We start from the raw sequence: 6,395 nt of genomic DNA on the forward strand, positions 1-6,395 counted from the left end.
TTGTCCAGTGTTTTCCCGTCTTTGCTAATGATCTTCTTTTGTGACCTCTGCCTTCTACTCGCCTACCTTGACCTCGGAACTGTGAACTGACCATCCTTGCCTTGCACTCTGCCTGCCTTGACCCTGGATCTGACCATTCTTGCCTGCTGTCTGCCTCAACCCAGAACCGGACATCACTACCCATGCATTTCTAGGCCTCTGATCCCAGGCCAAGCTTGGTGTATCACTCCCTACCTCTGCCCTGCAGGTTCGTATCCTAATTTGCAGACAGCAACATAACATCTTCTTACCTACTGGAACCCACAATCTGAAGAGAGGCAGGAGTCAATAACCCACAAATATTTGGACGGTGAAGCAATTTATTAACTGGAAATAATAGTGGAGACAGTAACGTAGAGAAGCAATACTTCCGATATCTACCATCACAAGGTGTAGAGATACAAAATAACAGCCTCGCTGAATCTCTCACTACTGCCACGTGTGGGAAGTCCAATCACAGCTGCGCATGCGCAAGCGCTCTGCTGAGGGGAGCCTTGCATGATGACGTGTAAGGACATAGTGACGACCTCAATGCGTTTTGCACTCACGTGCTTCATCAGGGGTGACATCACTGGCGCCAGGGCTGTTGTATTTATACTCAAACAAATAATCAAAGGACAAAAGCTGTGGCTAATAAAATGAATAAAACATAAGCCTGAAAACTGATCAGGCTTAATGGGAACCTCCTGATCTTATCTGTTTTCAAATAATAGAATGTGACTATACTACAATACATTTATTTAATTATACACTAAATATATGATGCATACCCAGAAGATAGATATCCCCTGAACATGTTATTTTAAGCGAAATAAACAGATTAGATCAGGCTTGTGTTTTATTCATTATATTAGCCACAGCTTTCGACCCTTGATTATTTGTTTGGGCAGCTGTGATTGGACTTCCCACATGCGATAGCAGTGAGAGATTCAGCGAATCTGTTACTTTGTATCTGTACATGCTGGACTGGCAGCTCAGCGCATTTGTAAGGTTGAGAGGACGCCTCAGAGTAGTAGCTGAATCAGCTGTGCCTTTCTTGGGGTACCTTGAAGTTTGTGGGTGCTGCGAGCAGATAGTCCAGAACTTGGTGCACAAAGTTCCTTCTGCATAACATCATTTGGACTCTCAGCTCTCATCCAGACCAGAGGAACTAATTTTTACCTTTTAAATGTAAGTTTATGTATATGTTGTGTGTGTTTATCAATACATATATTACTATTCACTTTTGGTGCGCTCTGTCTTTGCTCTTATGTTTTTGAAGATTCTTCTGAAATATTCAGTGGGTGAACGGAGCACCCACTTGAGACATTAGCTGCAAGGAAGTGGACGGGACTGTAAAATTATCATCTCTAAACATCAATTCAACTACTGGTGTCAGTTTGCGCGATTGGCACTTCTCTTTCTATACATATAAATATATATATATATTTATATATATATATATACCCCGCTCTCAACTCTACGACCTTATACACTCTGCAAGGAAGTGGCTCCAGCCTGAGGTATGTATCACCACTGCAGTTGTCGAAAGAGTCGTCATAGACCGGTTCCTGAGGGGTCTTCCCCGCGCCATCCAGAAGTGGGTGAGCCAGAGTGACCCCAAAGATGAAGAGCAGTTGGTCATCTTAGTTGAACGTCACTTGACTGCCGAGGAGATGTCCAGGAGTTCAAGTCCAGAGGAGTTTTCCAGTTCTCGCTTCCTATGCGTCAGGAGGTCCAGTAAGACTGTCTCACTCTTACTGTACCTCGGTCTGCTTTTCTAGTGAGATTACATCTCTCAGGCTCTGTCTTCCCCAGCAATCTCTATGCCGTTGCTGATGGTCCCTGTATAGATGCAACACTTTATTCTTCTTTTTAGCTCTTCTTTTCCCTCTTCAGTGGGCTCTGTCTTTCCAGCGCTGCTCCCACAGCACAAACCGCCTTTTTCAACACCCTCTCCAACCAAATTCCTACTGTCATCCTTAGAACCCAGCGCTGGCGGCTCACCGAAGGTTTCATGAACAGCAGCTTAGCTTTGCAGAGTCTTTGCCTCCTCTATGGCATTACAATACCATTATTATTGAGGAATTATCCCAAAACACAAGTGTACATTTAGCGACGATTATTTAAAGCAGTGGGGTTTTATTAAGAATGGGAAGCTGGGCGACGAGGCTGAATGGAAACTATGCAGATGCATTTTTAGCATCACGCACAGTGCTAAATCAGACATTTTATAACACTTCGCTAGACACAAGCATAAATTAAGTGTATCGTTATTATTTAAGAAAGGACTCAGAGCAAGAAACCAAAAGTTATTACAGCTGAAGGGACCATGGCTTTTTCGCACTATCAACACTCCTTCAGCTCTACTGATTGCGTCAGTAAACTGTGCCATACGGTCTTTTCTGATTCTAAGATCGCTAGCAAGTTTTCTATTAGAACAAAGTCAACAGCCATTATTAAAAATCTGTAAGCCCCACACACTGTCAAGCAAATTATGAAAGACATAATTGACTCACAATACTATGGGTAACCATCATTTTTGTCGGAAGTAAAAGCTCCAAAAATTCTGAAAAACTTTTTCACGGATCCATTGAGTGAAGCTGACCTGAACCTGGTCCATAGCCTGCTGAATGTCTTCAACAGTTGTAGTGTATTCCCCGGGCGCTAACTCTGACTGTGGTTAGTATAGGATTTAAATATATTATTGATAAGGTAAGTGATGTTTCATGTAACTTTAATTGTGATGTCGTCGTGTGACTCAAACTACCCCACTAGGGTCTATCCAAAACCCTTGATATATATGGAACGTGAGGAGGGATGGGGGAGCACAGCGTAAGGAATGGTGGAGTGTGATTGTATTATCTCTCTATGATGTTCAGTGGGGTTCTGGCACCCTCCAAGTGCCCTCAAAGGGAGATGGGTACCCCCTAGAATAGGGTTAAGACTTATGTGGGTGAAATAAGTCTATGTATGCAAAATAAATCAATAAAAGGAAAACTTACACGGCCTTGTGTAAGTTGTATCCCATCAAGGTTTCTTTTGCAGTCGTGTCTTTCTTCTAGATGATGCTTCTTCTTTCTTTATGGTCTTCTCTTTCTGTCTTTTCTTCTTACTGTAACCTTGATGTTTGTCGTTGGATGAATCTACACATTGGTTCCCCTCTCATACGGGTGTAAACATGGATAAAAAGGTAATTAGACACATGTACACACAAAATCGATAGCAATGTAAAGGGGGGCAATGAAACAGTGTCATCAGGTGTATAGAAATATAATAATTATCCACTCACACGGCCTAATGTGAGTGATAACTTATAACGGTATCTTGCAAGCACCTGTATGGATCACAGGTCTTCAGGTTAGAGAGAAAACACAGGTCAAAGGTCCCGTGTATGACAATGGCAAAGGGAAATTAAGGGGAAAATATATCGATAAAACAAAATACTCACACGAGCCAGTGTGAGTACACACTTGTAATGGTATCTTGGGAACTCCAAAAGTGGTTGAAAGCCCCTAGGGGCTAGATCCAAATAGCAAAAAACTATAGGACACTAAACACTGGGGTGGTGAAATTTTATTAGAACAAACTAGCATACACTAATCACAAGTTAATGTGTAAAAACAGATAAAAATAAAGTAACATAAAGAAAAAATTAAAACCGAGGAGCATCTACTGCTTCTGGGGGGAAAGGAAAAAACTGGCAGCCAGGGGAATCAAATGGTGGTTAGTGGAAGGAAGTCTCTTTACTCCGCGTCCGGATCAAGAGATTCCACAGCACCTCTGGTTCCTCTCCGATTGCTGCAGGCTGTGGTTTAAAGAAGAAGAGCTACGCGTTTCGCCCTAAACAGGGGTTCCTCAGGCTCGTGCAAAGTAGAGAGGCTGGGTTTTAGTCTCCTTAAATAGACCCCGCCTGTCTTGTGTCATAGTCAATTAAATCTTCATCCTACTGCGTAGCGGGGAGCCGCCATCTTTAGGGATGCGCGCACATCCTGCATGTGGCGCTCGGTGTGACGTCTATCTGTTGCGCCCTCGTTGCTGGTGGCGTGAAGTGGAGGCAAAGTCTTGCGCCTGCGCTTTAGTGATGCACCGATAGTCCTTGATTTAGTACATACCATAGTCCGTCTTTGATTGAAAAATGGTGGCGAGTGGTGTACACATCAAGTACTGTTCCTACAATATATAGACGGGTGGTTGTATACACCCGTCATGAAAATTAAAAAGGTATATTCAATAAACAACTTACTTTTGATTAAAAATACTGCGATCGGATCCTATATGGACTGTTTACAAGGTGTTAAGTGTATTTAAAAACTTAGTTACCTATTCACATTAAAATACTTTAAATAATGTAGATGTCAATTAATTGTTCCAATTACAATTCATTTTTATTCAAAAATAGAAAGAAAGCGAATAAAAAATGGAATACATGAAGGGGAAAACTTCATTAGCATATACATATTACTTGCGTTATTATCATGGTTCATTTTAGTGATATCAATTCCCAATCAATTTAATATTAATAATAAAAAATATATATATAGAATATATGACATAAATATCAAATACAGTGTATTAGCCTTAATAACATTAAAAACACTTCATTTAAGAATGGTACTGAGGTATCACCCCACCCAATATGCATTCTTAAATCAGATAGTTCCACGTTGTGGGTAGGTCAGACTAGACTTAGTTTGTGTACAAGGTTTATATAAAATGCTTAAAATGTCAAATGGGATGTGGACTAGACATGCGGAGGTAAACAGACTGTGTGCTATGGTTACATAAAAGCCTCCAGGTCTATATCAATGTTCAGACCTCTGGGGGTTAGCGTCTTCAATTTGTAAATCCAAAATGTTTCCCGTTGGCACAATTTACACAGTCTGTCACCCCCTCTCCAATGCGCGTCCACTCTCTCAATCCCTTTGTAGGTTAAGACCCCTGGGTTGCCTCCATGTGCTAGACTGAAATGTTTGGAGACACTATGTGTCATAAGCTGTTTACGAATATTGCCCATGTGTTCCAGTACGCGGACCCTCAGAGGTCTTGTGGTGCGGCCCACGTACTGTAAACCACATGGGCATGACAAAAGGTACACAATGTACTCTGTGCGGCAGGTTAAATTTTGTTTAATTTTAAAAACCTCTTTTGTGTTGTTGGAGGTAAATTCTGTTTTCTCCCATTTAGTGACCTGTCTGCATGCCTTGCAGCCGAAACACCCGAAAAAGCCCTTTGGCGAAGGCAGCCAACTTGGGGTCTTCGTTGTGTCTGTTTTTTTAAAAACACTTGGGGCTAATTTTGATTTGATGCATGGGGCTTTTCTAAAAATTACCCTTGGGACGTCTGGGATATGGTCTCTCAGAACTGGGTCTGTTTGTACCACATGCCAATGTTTTTTAATAATTCGTTGGATTCTAGTTGCGTCTGAATTATACTGCTGCGGCACAGTTTATTCGAGCATTTGCCCGTTCTGTGCCGCAGCAGTAGCCTGGCGCGCGCCCGAGTGTGACGGGCGCGCGCCGAAGCAGTGGAAGAGCACCCTCCGATCGGGGCGCTCTCCCTACCGCTGCCGGGTCCGCCGGGTCCCCCGGAACCCCCTGCCGCTGTCCCGCGATCGCGGGACACCAGGGCTCCCTCGGGGAGCCCCTGGACACGCGTGCAGGGGGCGCACGCTCCCGATGACGCGTGACCGCGCGTCTATGACGCGTGACCGCGCGTCTATGACGCGCGGCACGCCGAGGGGCGGCCACTAGCAAGCCGGGAGATTTCCCGGCTTGCGGTACCGACCACACTTCAATAAAGTGTGTCGGTAGTGTAGGTTGTGATGAATGGAGTGTTAAAATCAAAGTTTTCAACTTTTGCCTTGGTCCTCAATAAATCACTGCGTGACAATGTGTTTGTTTTTTCTACTGCTGATTGTATGTGGTCTGGTTGATAGCCCCTTTCTAAGAATCTCCCTTGGAGTATTTGTGCTTGGTCTTTAAATGTATTTTCATCTGTGCAGTTTCTTTTAATACGTCTCAATTGGCCGTAGGGTATATTTTGTAGCCATTTTGGGTGATGGCAGCTCGTAGTTAATAGAAAATTGTTGGCGTCGGTGGGTTTAAAAAAGGTTTTGGTCTTGATAATTGAATGGTCGATAAAAATAGTTAAATCTAAAAAGTTAATATTAGTTTTGCTTTGCTCGGATGTGAACTCCATATTTACATCATTGTCATTAATATACTCCATGAAATGGGCCAGTTCTGTCTCTCCCCCCTTCCATATAAACAGTACATCGTCTATATATCTGTGCCAGGCGACCAGGTTTGCACTGAAAGGATGTGTAGACCAAATTTTCATTTCCTCCCAGTCCGCCAAAAACATGTTGGCGTAAC

This window comes from Ascaphus truei, chromosome 8 (assembly GCF_040206685.1).
Source record: "Ascaphus truei isolate aAscTru1 chromosome 8, aAscTru1.hap1, whole genome shotgun sequence".
Classification (NCBI taxonomy): Eukaryota; Metazoa; Chordata; class Amphibia; order Anura; family Ascaphidae; genus Ascaphus; species Ascaphus truei.